The 15,957-nt window shown below is 37.8% G+C and overlaps 1 protein-coding gene across 4 annotated transcripts in view; it reads right to left on the bottom strand.

Annotated features, from left to right (window-relative positions):
• ikbkg (inhibitor of nuclear factor kappa B kinase regulatory subunit gamma) overlaps positions 1-12,479 on the bottom strand; it is a 58,280-nt gene extending 45,801 nt beyond the window's left edge. For 2 of the 4 annotated variants that reach the window (XM_039776054.1, XM_039776058.1), the window contains exon 1: positions 6,310-6,425. The gene's annotated coding sequence lies outside the window, so the exon portion shown is untranslated. Of the gene's footprint in view, positions 1-6,309; positions 6,426-12,139; positions 12,236-12,365 lie in introns of those variants that run through there. The other 2 variants (XM_039776057.1, XM_039776055.1) reach the window with 2 other exon arrangements.
• Between the last annotated feature and the right edge of the window lie 3,478 nt (positions 12,480-15,957).

Raw genomic sequence — 15,957 nt, 5'->3', positions numbered from 1 at the left:
TAAAAGATTGCAAAGACATCTGTATAATATGTAGCGCTGCAACAATTAGTCAACGTAGTCAACGACGTCGACTACAAAAATCGTTGACGCGTCATAAACAGAACCTTCAGTAGAGGCTACAGTCACAAAGACCCACATTGGGTTTTGTAACTGCAATGCACTACATAAATGTCTGGGGGCAGTATTGTTTGTTATTATTTGTCAAAACTGCACACAGTCCTACCAACGAAGAAGAATGTCTGAGGAGAAGAAGAATGTAGAACAAAATAAACGTGGTTGCAATTGCAAGTCGGATAGACAAGGGGAAAGGAGACGGACAAAAATTGAGACAGACACTTTCTAAAGTGTGGGAGCACTTCACCAAAAAAGAAAAAAAAGTTGAATGCAGAATATGCAAAAGAGCTTTCTTTTCCCGACAGCACCACCGTGATGCATGAGCATCTGAAATGAAAACATCCTGGAGCTGTGATGCCGCCGTCTCTTGAGAGGTAAGTTTTAGCGAGTAAAGTTAGTGTCACGTGTTAACGTTGATATTTGTACTATAATGTGCATATCAAGGTTTTGACAATGATAGTTAACCCTTAAACCGACACATACTTGGGGTTAATGCATCCCGGACGCCAAATACTTTTCAGCTGCACTTTTTAAGTAAACGTCACAATTCACAAAGAAAATGTGAAATTTTAATGGAAAACTTCTTTTTTTTCATGCAAAGAGCATCACAATTACTGTAACACTGATCATTTTACACACTGCAAATGAAATGTAAAAACTATTAAAAAAAAAAAACTACTGCAACAATCTATTATACGTTCAAGATGCAACTGAAGCCATTTATGAAATTCAGTAAATCACCGAGCCAACTGTGCTTGAATTGGCTGCACGCAAACACAGAGAAGTAAATGCTGATGATTACAGGCTTGTCTAGTGCAGCAGCTGAATCCCAGAGGCAGTGATGTTGCAGTGCTGCCAGGTCCAGCAGTGCTCATGAGCTGGCTGCTCAACAAATGTACAGCACTGACTGATCAGCTCCAGCGTACTGCCAATTGCTCTGTGAAGCAAATATAGCCAGTTGTGGGGTTCAATTAATGTATGTTGCCGAATATACTCGCCCCCTGCGTGTTGGCAAATTGCACCGAGACACGACTACAGCCGGTTACGGAGTTCAATGAATGTTGCCATATATACTCGGCTTCGGCGTGCTTCCAAATTGCACTGGAAACCGACTCTAGCTGGTTGCGGTGGTTTAAGGGTTAAGTGAATATAACTTCAGTTATTTTTGCTAAACGTGATTGGAGTTATAGTAAACGAGTGAATAGGAGTAGCTGAGCCATCCTAGTTTTTTTTTTTTCTTTTTTCATATAAAATACGAGTTCATATGAATAATAAACCATCTCAAACTAATGTTAGGTAATTTGTGTTTTGGAGTATATCAGTAATTAGCTTGTTACATATTTTAGTCCGTTATTCTTTTATTTTGGCATAATATGGTACATGATGTGATAAACTACAACACTTTTCCTTCAGAGTGTGATGATTAAAACATCTTTCTCTGTCTGTAAGATCATTCTTGTGTATTCCTGCTACCTCTACTCCCTCAGAGCGTCTCTTCTCAGCAGCTGGGAACACTGTCTCAAAGAAGAGAGCCAGCCTCACACCAGAGCATGTCGAAATGCTCACGTTCCTGCACTGCAATCAGGAATATATGAACTAAATCTTTTATAAACTGTACATTACTGTTTTATTTTATTTGTATTGAAGCTTTATTTAACCTTTTGGACTTTAAGACACACCAATGCCAATTTTTGGTTAAGTTAAATGCACTTTTTTGTTTAAAGACTATGAGCAGTTTAGTTTGCATTGTTTAAAGTATTTCTTTTTAATGGCGCTTTTCCACTGCATAGTACGGCACGACACGGTTCAGTTCAGCTCACTTTTGGGGGGTTTTCCACTGGGAATAGTACCTGGTCCTTTTTTTAGTACCACCTCAGCCGAGGTTCCAAGGGCGCCGAACCGTTACCAAAACGTGACGTGTAAACTCTGCTGGTCAGTGTTTGGCCGGAGAAAATCGTCATTACTGCGTCACTGAACTTGCGACACGAGACACAACAGACCCACTAGATTTTTAGCACAGCCAGCGAAGGTTCGGACGCACCATTTTGTTTTAACCAAAAATGGCTGTTTCGTGGTCTACTGAGGAAGTACAGACGTTCCTCTCGTTGGTAGCCGAGGAGCAGATCCAGCGAGAGCTGGATGGGGCGACGCGGAATTAAAAAAAGTTTTTTCAGGAGGTCGCTTGTGGCGCGTTTACGATGATGTCACGGCAGTAGAGGCGCGCACAACTATAACGACACGTGAATAATCCGCCCACTCTAAAGCGGTACTAAACTGCAGTCGAAATGCAAACCGAGCCGAACTGAGCCGAACCAAGGTGAGCTGTACTGAACCGTGCTGTGCCGTACTATGCAGTGGAAAATCGCCTTTATTGTGATGGTCACACTAATATAAAACATCTGATTATTTTCAAATTCATATGTTTCACTGGTTGTTATTTTAATTTATTATTAATTTTAATTGTGTTAATGCAGACATCAGGGTGACACTCAGAACAGGATGTGCAACCACAGGTCACAGGCATCAAAATAGTCAGGCATGAAATAATCGTGACTAATCGGGAAAAAAAAAAAACAAAAAAAAAACTGAACGATTACTCGACTACCAAAATAATCGTTAGTTGCAGCCCTAATAATATACAGTGATCCCTCGCTATATCGCGCTTCGACTTTCACGGCTTCACTCCATCGCGGATTTTAAATGTAAGCATATCTAAACATACATCACAGATTTTTCGTGGTTCGCGGATTTCTGCAGACAAAGGGTCTCTCTCTGACATTATCTGCTCCTGATACGCATTCCTTTGAACAGAAGATATATTTGCATTCTTTTAATTGTGAGAAAGAACTGTCATCTCTGTCTTGTCATGGAGCACAGTTTAAACTTTTGACTAAAGGGTGTTATTTCATGTCTAGAGGGCTCTAATAATGTTAACAGTGTGGGAGAGTTTATAAGGGCTTAAAATATATATAAATAACCATACAAACATATGGTTTCTACTTCGCGGATTTTCATCTATCGCGGGTGGTTCTGGAACACAACCCCCACGATCGAGGAGGGATTACTGTATATGAAAAAGTCCTACTTTTTACTTTACATTCCATTAATTTTTTCTTATAAAAGTCTTGACCCATACTTATGGAAAGGACACTCAGGCAACAATTACTTTGATACGAATCAGTAAGTTATACAAAGTACATGGCATTGGTTTTCATACACTGTTAAATCTTTATTGGATAATTGGGGCAAATATCTGCACAGCATAAATGTTTTACCATTTAGTGGCAATTACAATTTTGTGTTTACAGCCACAATTGTGCACTAAATGCTATAAACAGTAACAATTCTTCAGCTGGCGTACACCCTATCAATAATCATCCGATAAGTAAAAATAAGTTTGCCAAAGCTATTTTTTTATTTAATTCTTTCAGTAAACAAAACATACTGTTTAGTAAAATTAGGCAAAGTAAAGAAAAACCACATAGGTGACAAGAAAAAACTAACCACATAACGTCATACAAGTGCTGAATGGTTTTGTGTAGTACATCCAACCAGTCATTGTATTGTACAGTTCCTCCACCAAGCTCAGTGTGTAACAGGCAGCCCAGTCTCTCATAATCATTTGCACATGCTTTATTTGTAAAAGATTATAATGTAGACATTTCTGGAAAATAGCAGTCATATCTGTTTGAGTATTTTCCTATACCAAGATGGCATACAGATGGCCTTCAACAAAGTGTTGTAGATTTGGTGACAAAATAACCAAAATGTATCATTATGCATTCAAACAGCCCCACGAAGCAGCACAAATGATCATCTATCTTATGATGACAATTCTCCACAACATGTCATCAACCACAATTCAAAAATGCTGTACAGAACACATCAATGTCAGCACTCCCAAAACAAGTCTGCTGAACCCCTGTGTTCCTCTACCTGCATTCCCTTATGGAACCTCCTGCCCCTCCACTGGCTCAAATTCTGGTGCTTAGGACCTGGAATTCTCAGCCATCGAGGGAAACATTGAAAACCTTGACAGGTGCCATTCTCAATCTGAGTGCCCACCAAGACAGACTGACTATATTGTCTCTGTTTTCAGCTACAGTTGTCATCAGCACTAAGGTACAAACAGAAAATGACCCAAGGCCAGTCCAACAGTATCCAGGCAGTACAAAGCCAGCACCACTCAAGAACAGTGAGCTGTTAAAACAGGATCTCACAAAAGACTCCATAAATAAAGACTTATTACATATATCCAAAGGCATCACCTCTTGTCATCTTGATACTAAGATGGCCTTCAGTATGAACCACTTCTCCCCTTATTCCAAATCATGTAAAATAGTGTGTTAACCGGACTGCAGTAGCCCAGAAAAACAGATCCTAAGTTTATAATCCTGTGAAGTGAAGAAAACATATAGTTTTTCCTTTCATTCTACTGTTTATTGTATAGATTAACCCAGTGGCTCCCAAACTCAGTCCTGGGGACCCACTGTGGCTGCAGGTTTTTGTTCTAACCAGATTCACAATTGGTGATAATAATCAATAACAACTGATCTCATTTAATTAGCTGGTCTTTTTATTCTGCTCTTATTCTGCATTCAGAAAAACACAACAGTATGGTTTTTACATTTATAAGACATTTAGAAATATTACTATTTTTTCTAAAGCTATAAATGGTTAACTCTCATTTTTTGCTTTTCTATTTCCCCTTTTTTCTATGTAGTTTGCTACCTTCATTTATCCCTAATAGTGACAATAACAACCAGCGTAACAAATATGCAGGTTGATGAAAGCCACAACGACTTCAGTGTCTGACCCACTAATTAGTAAATAATCAATTAAATAACCAAAACATCTGGAAAAGAAGAATTAAAATTAGGTTGAAAATACTGTTAACGACTTAAAAAAAAAAACCTACATATTCACCATATAACTGCTTTAGTACATTTTAATAAAAATCTACTTAGCATTGTTTGTAATTTCTACATTGCCTCTAAAACACAGAAAATGGGAAATAATAACTCACTTAATTAGCCCAAGAGTCCAATAAAAAACAGATGTTGGTTGAAACAAAAACTTGCAGCCACAGTGGGTCCCCAGGACCTAGTTTGGGTAACCACTGGATTAAACTGTCTATAACTTTTATGGTCATCAGGTATGCCTTCTTATGTTTAAATAATATCTTCAGTTATGCGCCAATTTTGATAACATCAAGTTTAAATCGGAAAATAAGGGGCTGCTTAATAAAATACAAAAGTAATATTTTAACAATTTCGAAAAATAAATACTACTCAAAAACTTTTAATTCATAAAAAACACTAATCCTCCAACCGAGCGCTTCACCTGGTTAATTTGTTTCGAGTTAAAAAAAAAACGGTGGAGTTATGACCATCAGTTTAAGAACTCGGGCTGTACAAGACCCTGTGTATCCGACCATTTCATTTTCTAATGGGTTATAAGAGTGCGGAGGCGGCAATATTTGGACTCAATGCAGGAACTAATGATGGACTTCCCCTGAAGACGGGTTCTTTTCTAAAAGTAACAGTAGCATTAAAATAAAATGTAACCGAATCACAGTGATTTGTTACTTTTACCTGTGTGCGAGTTTTTTTTTTTTTTCTTTTCTTTTTAAACACTGTTTGAGTTTGGCGAATGCTTACCACTGTAAACCTTACTTTTAAATGACAACAGGCCGATGAGCAACAACAACAACATTTATTTATATAGCACATTTTAATACAAACAGTAGCTCAAAGTGCTTTACATAATAAAGAATAGAAAAATAAATGACACAATAAGAAAACAAAATAAATCAACATTAATTAACATCGAATAAGAGTAAGGTTCAATGGCCAGGGGGGACAGGAAAAAAAAAAAAAACTGAAAAAATAAAAAATGAAAAACGAGAGGGAGTCATTGACTCCGAGTTCGAAGTCAATCACATAACAGACAAACAAAAGGCGCATAATAAAAGGAGTTTCGGTGTACAAAACAGCAGTTAATTTTAAATGGCTCTTTTAAAGACGTCACTGAAACGCAACTTGTCTTGCGTGTACCTAAAACAATCAGCTTTCTTCCGCGAAGGATGCCTTGTCAAAACGAGGTAAAAAGTGCCCTTTACTAAGTTATGACACTCTAGATGCATGTGATAAAAGCGGATTTCGCGTCCAGCGGATACAAATGAAAGCATAATACCTGGAAAATTCCGTTTTTTTCATTAATGTACTGAACCTTCTTTGAAAGGTATGAATTCTGTACGTGCCACCAAGACTTGTGAAGTCGTCTTCTCGGTAAGCGTTGCTTCACTTTCAGTTTCGTTTGGTAAACTGGCGTCAAACATTATGACAGATCCAATTGGACAACAGAGCAAGGGGCGTTCTCGCGTGACAGGAACTCGCCCGGTCTACAGGACAGAATTTGATTCGTAATAATTTCTGCCATAGACTAAAAGAAAACTAATCAGCACTGTGAGAAACAATCAGCTGTTTATTTATATATTTAAAATATGAACCCTTTTTGGTATGGCGAGAAATAATATCTACAAATACACATTCTGTAACCACAACGGGTTATCGGTTTCAGTGAATGGTTTGATCTATTTCACTGTTACATTATCATACAACGAGCGGTGAACTGCGCCTCCGTACTAATCGCTACATTCTAGTAAACGGCTTCAGCAAATCACGTAACCTATCTGGGGTCAAACCGTGCAACCCCTGTCTCCATATCCTACTCATTTAAGCCGTATAGATAAATACAAACATATGTCCTTTCATTATCGATTTAGACTCTTTAAGTGTCCTAAGGCCAACAGCTTCGGGTATAGCTAAGGAAACAATCCAAATCCATGCTGTACTCATACCAGGTCTATTTCGCGAATCCAATTAATCTAACTTGCTAATCTTTAGGATTTCTGAGGAAAAACCAAGCAGACACTGGGAAATTGTGTGTCAGGATACATACAAGTTTTTATGTATATAATACTGTGCACTCTATGTAAAATGCTAATTGTATAGTACACATAATATATACATGATTAGTGAGAATATTAATTATGTGGAGGTGTTTATAATAACCAGGTTAAGCATGTAGATATGTACCAAATAAACAAGACATTTACCATATAAACTACACATCTTACATATAATGAGAGATCTTATTCATAAAGTGGGTATTTGACATATATGGTGCTTATAAAAAGTATTCACCCCCTCAAAAATTAAAATTTTATTGTTGTACAACATTGAATTACAGTTGATTTAATTTGGCAATGATCAACAGAAAAATATTTTTTAATATTAATTTGAAAGTAATTCCCTGCAAAGTGATCTACAGTAAATTAATTACAAATATAAATAACAAAATAATTAATCCCATAGATGTTCTCCCCTTCAAGTAAGTATTTAGTAGATTCACCCTTGGCAGCCATGAAAGCCTCGCGTCTGTGTAGAGACTGGCCTCTGTCAGCTTTGCACATCTAAACACTACAATATTTCCTCATTCCTCTTTGCAAAATTGATCAAACACTATCATGTAGAAACGGGGTCATGAGTGAACAGCATTATTCAAGTTCAGCCAAAAATTCTCAAGTGGATTGCAATCTGGACTCTCATAGGTCTCTTAGTGGCCTCCCCCACTCTAGGCAGAGTTACAGTTGTGCCATACTATTATTTCTCAATGATTGATTTAACTGTACTCTAAGGTATATTCAGTAATTTGGAAATTTTCTTCTCTCCATCCCCTGACTTGTGCTTTTCAATCAATTTTTCATTGAGTAGCTCGGAGTGTTCTTTCTGTTTTCATTGTGTAGGTTAAGCCACAAGTTGTAAATAATACACATATACTACAATTGATAGAATCCCTTTGACTACACAGAGATTATCCCCATTGAACTAATTATGTGACTAATAAAACCAACTTGCTGCACCACTAATGATTCTGGTTTGTCATTTTATGCAATCAATTATTCTGTGTTTGATTAATTTAGACCATTGTTTAGAAAACTGCTTTCACTTTGACATGAAGAAATCTGTTATGTTGATGGGCATCAAAAAGCCAAATGAAATCCACTGTGATTCAATGTTGTTTAAAAATAAAATGTGAAAACTTCCAAGGGGGTGAATACTTTATTATCGGTACTAAGTGAGATATTTGCCATGTAAACTGGATTTATGCAATGTGAGAAATTTGCCATACCTGGGAATTTGAAATACCAGCAAGAAATTTACCATACGATGGGATATATCAAATATAATAGAAAAATTAACAGCTGGACATTTGACATGTTGGTGAGATGTTTGCCATAAGAGCTAGGCATATGACATTTAAGCTGGATACAGTGGGTACAGAAAGTATTCAGACCCCCTTCAATCTTTCACTCTTTGTTATATTGCAGCCATTTGCTAAAATCATTTAAATTATTTTTTTTCCTCATTAATGTACACACAGCACCCCATATTGACAGACAAAAAAAAGAATTTTTGAAATTGTTGCAGATTTATTAAAAAAGAAAAACTGAAATATCACAAGGTCCTAAGTATTCAGACCCTTTGCTCAGTATTTAGTAGAAGCACCCTTTTGAGCTAATACAGCCATGAGTCTTCTTGGGACAAGTTTTTCACACCTGGATTTGGGGATCCTCTGCCATTCCTCCTTGCAGACCCTCTCCAGTTCTGTCAGGTTGGATGGTAAATGTTGGTGGACAGCCATTTTTAGGTCTCTCCAGAGATACTCAATTGGGTTTAAGTCACAGAGTTGTTGTGAAGCCACTCTTTCGTTATTTTAGCTGTGTGCTTAGGGTCATTGTCTTGTTGGAAGGTAAACCTTCGGCCCAGTCTGAGGTCCTTAGCACTCTGGAGAAGGTTTTTGTCCAGGATATCCCTGTACTTGGCCGCATTCATCTTTCCCTCGATTGCAACCAGTTGTCCTGTCCCTGCAGCTGAAAAACACCCCCACGCTTCACTGTGGGGACTGTACTGGACAAGTGATTAGCAGTGCCTGGTTGTCTCCACACATACCGCTTAGAATTTAGGCTAAAAAGTTCTAGCTTGGTCTCATCAGACCAGAGAATCTTCAGGTGTCTTTTAGCAAACTCCATGCAGGCTGTCGTGTCTTGCACTGAGGAGAGGCTTCCGACAGGCCAATCTGCCATAAAGCCCTGACTGGTGGAGGGCTGCAGTGATGGTTGACTTTCTACAACTTTCTCCCATCTCCTGACTGCATCTCTGGAGCTCAGCCAAAGTGATCTTTGGGTTCTTCTTTACCTCTCTCACCAAGGCTCTTCTCTCCCGGTAGCTCAGCTGGCAGCTCTAGGAAGGGTTCCGGTCATCCCAAACGTCTTCCATTTATGGAGGCCACTGTGCTCTTGGGAACCTTAAGTGCAGCAGAAATTGTTTTGTAACCTTGGCCAGATCTGTGCCTTGCCACAATTCTGTCTCTGAGCTCTTCAGGCAGTTCCTTTGACCTCATGATTCTCATTTGCTCTGACATGCATTGTGAGCTGTAAGGTCTTATATAGACAGGTGTGTGGCTTTCCTAATCAAATCCAATCAGTATAATCAAACACTGCTGGACTCAAATGAAGGTAATCTCAAGGATGATCAGAAGAAATGGAAGCACCTGAGTTAAATATATGAGTGTCACAGCAAAGGGTCTGAATACTTAGGACCATGTGATATTTCAGTTTTTCTTTTTTAATAAATCTGCAACAATTTCAAAAATTCTTTTTTTTTGTCTGTCAACATGGGGTGCTGTGTGTACATTAATGAGGAAAAAAAATAATTTAAATGATTTTAGCAAATGGCTGCAATATAACAAAGAGTGAAAAATTGAAGGGGGTCTGAATACTTTCCATACCCACTGTATAATATATGCCATACAAATAGGATAGCTGCCAGTAAGAGAGATGTTTGCCATATAAACTTAATATTCATTATACACACTGAACATTTGCAATATTAACTGCAATAATACCACATAAGTTTGAACCTTAAAAATAACACCCCACAGGCAAAGCATGCAAAAATAACTACACAAACACTGCCATGTATGTAGAGGACAAACCCAAAGATAGTGACAGGTACTGATACTCATAAATACCATGTGAATTTTCATATTGGATAAACTGTTCTTTTGTCTTTGTTTTTAGAAAAGTATTCACTTAGCATGATATTGTGGGATATTCAAGTGTGGACCTTAGGCTTGGGTAGTTTATCCAGCTATCACCTGACATGCAAACTTGCAATTCTATCAAGTTGTTCTTTAGTTTCTATACTAAAGGCTCTGTAATAATTACATTGACATGACAAATATTTCTTTTGGAAGCATTAATATTGCATACTGTTTATAAAGCCACTGACCTTTTCTGTAGCTTCATTTCTTTTTATATTTAGAGGGATTAAAATTTAAAAATGCTCTTTTTCTTCAAACCAGTTTTTTATTGTGCATACATGAAAATATTAAACTTATATGACAAATGTTTCATTCGTTTATACAGGTACTGTTCTGGTTAAAAAAATTATTTAAAAACACTTTAAATGTGGTTTTGCCAATTTAGAATCACAAATTTTTTCAATAGGTTCTGTTATTAGAATAGCAAGAATCCTGGACAATCTGTTAGCACCTGAGCATGAGATTTGAACATTAATTAGTTCAGTGAGTCATCAGCGTTAACTGTTAACTTCAAAACATAGTCAATTATCACAGTTATGCAGATGATGCACAGTAAATTACTGTATTTGTTGACAGCATTAGATGACCTGGCCCTAAATACTCTGATTTTACCCAGCATCAGTGAATTAATGAGTAAAAATTTCCTTAAACTTAAGAAGGAAAAAACAGAAATTTAATTATTGGTAGCAAAGAAAAAAAGCAAGGACCTTATACATAAACTAGGCCGTCTGGCTTTACAAATAAGGCCAGGCGTAAAGAATCTGTGCATCATTTTAGATTTTGAGTTAAACGTCAAATCACACATTAAGCATATTAACATGACTGCATTCTTTCACTTAATTACTATTTTGCACAAGTTAGATCTTTTATTACAAGATGCTGGAAGGTTAATGCAGGTACATGCTTTTATTTTTAGCTGTCTAGATTATTGCAATGCAATCCACTAACACTGGCTTGCTCAGTATTCCGAGACTGAAGCATAAAAGAACTGATAAGGTGACTTTCTGTTTCTATGCACCAAACATCTGGAATACTTTACCATTAGAGTCATGCAGGGCCAGTACAATTGAACACTTCAAAAAGGTACTAAACCCCATCTCTTTATTGTTTTTATTCTGTGATCACTTAAGAAATTATCAGCATCACTAGCATTACTTCATACTGAGGGAAGCAGGAAAGTGATTCTTTTCATTAAATGTGGTTCTGTTTGCTGTTTAATAGGCTGGTCACCAACCACTAGTTTTGTGGGGGGTTTTTTTCTACTCTGTAGTTTTTAACTTTCTTTTTGCAAATAATACTGCAAAGCACTTTGAGCTACTGTCATGTATGAGAATGTGCTGTATAAATAAATGTTGTTGCTGCTACCTCGTGATAAAACAACGCTGGCAAAAAATAATCAATCAAAACTAAAAAAAAAACTTCATATCTGATATGTGAGCAATACCATTTTAAAAGTGTTTACTATCTGGTATAAGCACGTCATTATAGAAGTAAATCTTATTTTCCTGCATAACACGTTCGTTTGGTACTCGTTAAACAACTCTTGAGTATTTAATCTACTAACGCTAGTAATCTTCAAATACAATAATCAAACGTTTCCACTTTTATCAGAGAGCTGTCAGACCCTCCAAAGATAAGCAAATGTTATACGTCTTATTTACACAACAATGATGTCCAGATGCTGTTCTTGGTTATTATAATTATTAAGGAAACTTAATTTTAGACATAGACATTAGCGTGAATTTAATATATAAACAAATTTAGAAGATGCACATATACACGCGTCAGAAACGCATATTGCGAAGTAGTTCACATTAAACAATTTTATAGTGCAAACTGTGTTTTATGAAATTACCTGAAAGTGGAGAGACGACTACATTAAGTCATCACTCTTCGACTTTGAAATCTATAACATGGAACGAATTAGTAAACCTGTAAGTGCACCCCTTCCTGTGTGAGTACCTAGGCATGAGCAATTGACTGTCGATGAAGTATGCAATAGGCTGAACAAGAAGATTGTAGAACGTTTAGCCTGAAACTCATTTACACATTGAAGTACAGCTGATTTGTGTCATACTTACACAACATCAATGTATGGGTCTGTTACCGGGAACGTGCCGTTAATTCTGACGTTCACAGGTCAGCTGTAACCGATCCCCCCAATGCGCCTTTCCTCCAAAAAGCTGTCGGATTAGAGGAAGCCAGCTAAGCAACAAGCAATTGGCGGCGTGGAGGTGGGAAGTTCCGAAACGGGTTTCCCCTTCTCCTACCGAAAAAAAACACAATCACATACTGAGACTTTCTGAAAATCCCATTACCGAAAAGGAAGGCTTGCCCAAAGTGGGAGCCGTCTCTTCTACGTGCTTTGAGAAGATCGCTTTTCAACCTGGTGCTTGATGTTATGTTCTATACTAATAAATATTTAATTTTTGATTCTCATATATTCTGTTTGAGTGAGTTTTTTTCCCAGTAGTTTTATTTTACTTTTACATTTTTTTACAGGTGGTTGTAGGTAAAACTGAATTCACAGCATGTCTCAGCGGCTGTTGCATGTTGACTGTAGATAAAGATAATAAATAATAGATAATGACTGGGTTCCAGCACTGTATCCCACATATATGGAATTTGCAAATTCTCCAAGTGGCTGGATGGGTTTCCTCCAACACCCCATATATAAGACATTGGGTTTATTGTTGACTCTAGATATGTGCTTCATGTCTCTTGTGATGAACTGCTGTCCCATGCAAGGTTACTTCCTGCCTTGTTGCCACTAATCAGGTTTAGTTAGGCTCTGGCCGGTGCTCTTCTGAATTAACTTAAGTGGCTTTGAAAATGGATGGGTAAATTGATGATCTTTTAAATTGATTTCAATCATGTGTCTAAATAATCCAAGCAGTAATACAACATGCTGTAGTGTGATTCATAAAAAAAATGGTTGGGGTGGTGTTTAAACCAGTTCTCCATTTCAATAGAAGGCAGCACAAACATGGTGTAGACATATTTTCACTGTGAGGTTCTATGTGCTTTCTAGTAGAACCCAGAAGTCATTCTTGGTTATGTAAGACTGGCAGCAGAAGTACTTCTGGATCAGACCTTAAAATTACCTCTCCTTAACAGCCCAGGAGCCACATGTATAAACAGTGTGAACGCACAAAAATGTTGCTTATGCCCGTTTCCACACTCACTTCAAGATGTATAAAACTAAACTTGGCATGACGCTATGCACATTTTTAAGACAGTCTTAGACCACCTGTAACACACATTTCTGCTTGGTTTTGTAAACGGGCAGCACCCAGCATTAATGCAGTGCTACTGTTGGTGTGGTTTCCCTTTCTTTTTTAGGTTCACAAAATTGTAAGTTATCTTTATGATATAGATAGATAGATAGATAGATAGATAGATAGATAGATAGATAGATAGATAGATACTTTATTAATCCCCAAGGGGAAGTAAAATAATTATATTAACCAAATAACATAAATACATAAGTGACAGCAAGTACCTGCTGAAGACGTGGCTTCTCACCCTGCTCGCCAAACCACTGACTGAACAAGAGCGATGTTATAATGACCTCCACTCTCAGGCTCAGGCGGTGGTAAATTGCTGGTTATAAGTATCTTGCCAATAATTGCAGAAGCTGACAAATGGTGTGAGCCCCATAATTCTTCTACCTCCTCCAGTGGTGTTGACACTCAGATGGTGGGCTGCAACTTTGCTTTGATTACTTTGATATTAGACCACTTCTTTTTTATCTTAGACACTGTGCAATTTTCTGAACTTGAAATTTTGAGTGCCTCAACCATGCTATGCCACTCCATCAATTTTCTTTTGTTGCTTGTATCACTGCTTAAGCCACCATTACATTCTTCCTGGCCTCCACTTCACTGAGCAAGGTTTCCATTTCGCATTTGCTGAAATTCTTCCTTTTTACATGTGCTCTTGCCATTGTCTTTTAACAAAATACTGAATGGGAGGGGCTATTTATAATGATTTGCATATTCAAATTGGCAAACTTCTGTGAGGAGTCATGGTGGGGCTGTAGCCTCATGCAGTTGCATTAAAATTCATGTTGATTGGGATTTATAAAGGGAAAGTGTGCTTGCACACAGAAAATTATGTCAGTACGCCATGTCAGTTAGTGAGTCATTACCCAACCTGCTAGATCCTAACACAGGGTCACAGGAGTCTGTTGGAGCCAATCCCAGCCAACACAGGGCACAAGGTAGGAACAAATCCTGGGCAGGGCACCAACCCACCACAGGACACACACACACACACCAAGCACACACTAGGGACAATTTAGGATCACCAATGCACCTAACCTGCATGTCATGTCTTTGGATTATGGGAGGAAACCGGAGCACCCGGAGGAAACCCACGCAGACATGGGGAAAACATGCAAACTCCATGCAGGGAGGACTCGGGAAGCAAACCCAGGTCTCCTTACTGTGAATTCTATGTAAGGCACTCAAGAGGCCCCAGGTGAGCATGTAGTCAAGAGGAAATCAAAGGAAAGGGCTAATTTGGACTGGAGAAAATGGAGGTCAAAGTAAGACAAGGATGGTTAAGGAGGTGAGAAGGAGATGTCTTGTAGGTGCTAGGTAGGGCAACTTTGTGTTTAGCTAGGGTGAAGGAGCATAGTGTTTGTTATTTTCCACTGTGTAAATTACCTGATAATAAATCTTTCTGTGAAAACAATCTGGTATTGTCATTACTTCTTCAATCTTTTTTGTTATTTGGACTTTGTTCAGGTCTGGTGGTTGTTCTAGATACACTGTCTGCTCCTATCAATTATATTAGGGACACCATAAATCTAATGTTCACTGGGTGTGTGTAGCACTCCTGTAATAGTTTGCAATTTAATTTTATGTTCTCTGTTGCTGCTTGGGCAAGTCAGTTTCCTTTCAAGAGTCTTTCTACAGTATGTATTAGATAATACAGTAAATATTTCAAGGGGAAAATGTAAATTAAGTAGTTACTATACATTAAATGCAGAAACAGAAGTTTTAGTTTGATGGAAATACTTAGGAGACACTTTCAGGGAACGGACACCTTAGGATGGTTAGAGAAAGAATTTGGTTGGTTCAGTATGTATATTTCTACTCAACAGTGCTCTCGCTGATGTGAGTGTTATACAAGTAACAGGCTGAGTGTGGCAGAGCAACATTCCCCATCTTTAGGTGCTACCAGGGACTTTAAAAATCAAAACATCTTGGAGTAGTGTTTGGCTAGGTTTACCATTGGCCATTATTAGGTAACCACTGACCCAAACCATATATTTTACATATACAGCCAAAACATGGGAGATATTTTGTTTACAGTTTCAGTAGGTGGTATGTGGAGGAAGCATTTAAGGTGTAAAATCACAGGAGGTAAAAGAGAGTTTAAGGAGATGAGACAGCATCCGTTGTCACAGCGAGTGAGTGCACTGTTCAAGAAAGGCTTTGTAAATTATATGACCCCTTTTATTCACCCACCCCTCAGAGTTTGTATGTGTGAGACAGAAAAGGAGCAGGAGACCTTCAGACCATTACACAGTCTGTACAAAAGTCTTCTTCCCTTTTTTATATTTGAAATGAGTGCAGTAGTCATCAGGAAGGAACCTTTGATCACAGCACTTCCAAATATGCTTTCTGTCCCTTGGCATATACTTTTTAACATATTTTAATTATC

This window comes from Polypterus senegalus, chromosome 13 (assembly GCF_016835505.1).
Source record: "Polypterus senegalus isolate Bchr_013 chromosome 13, ASM1683550v1, whole genome shotgun sequence".
NCBI lineage: Eukaryota > Metazoa > Chordata > Cladistia > Polypteriformes > Polypteridae > Polypterus > Polypterus senegalus.
Note: the sequence above shows the minus strand (reverse complement) of the source record. Positions and strands in the feature narration are given on the sequence as shown.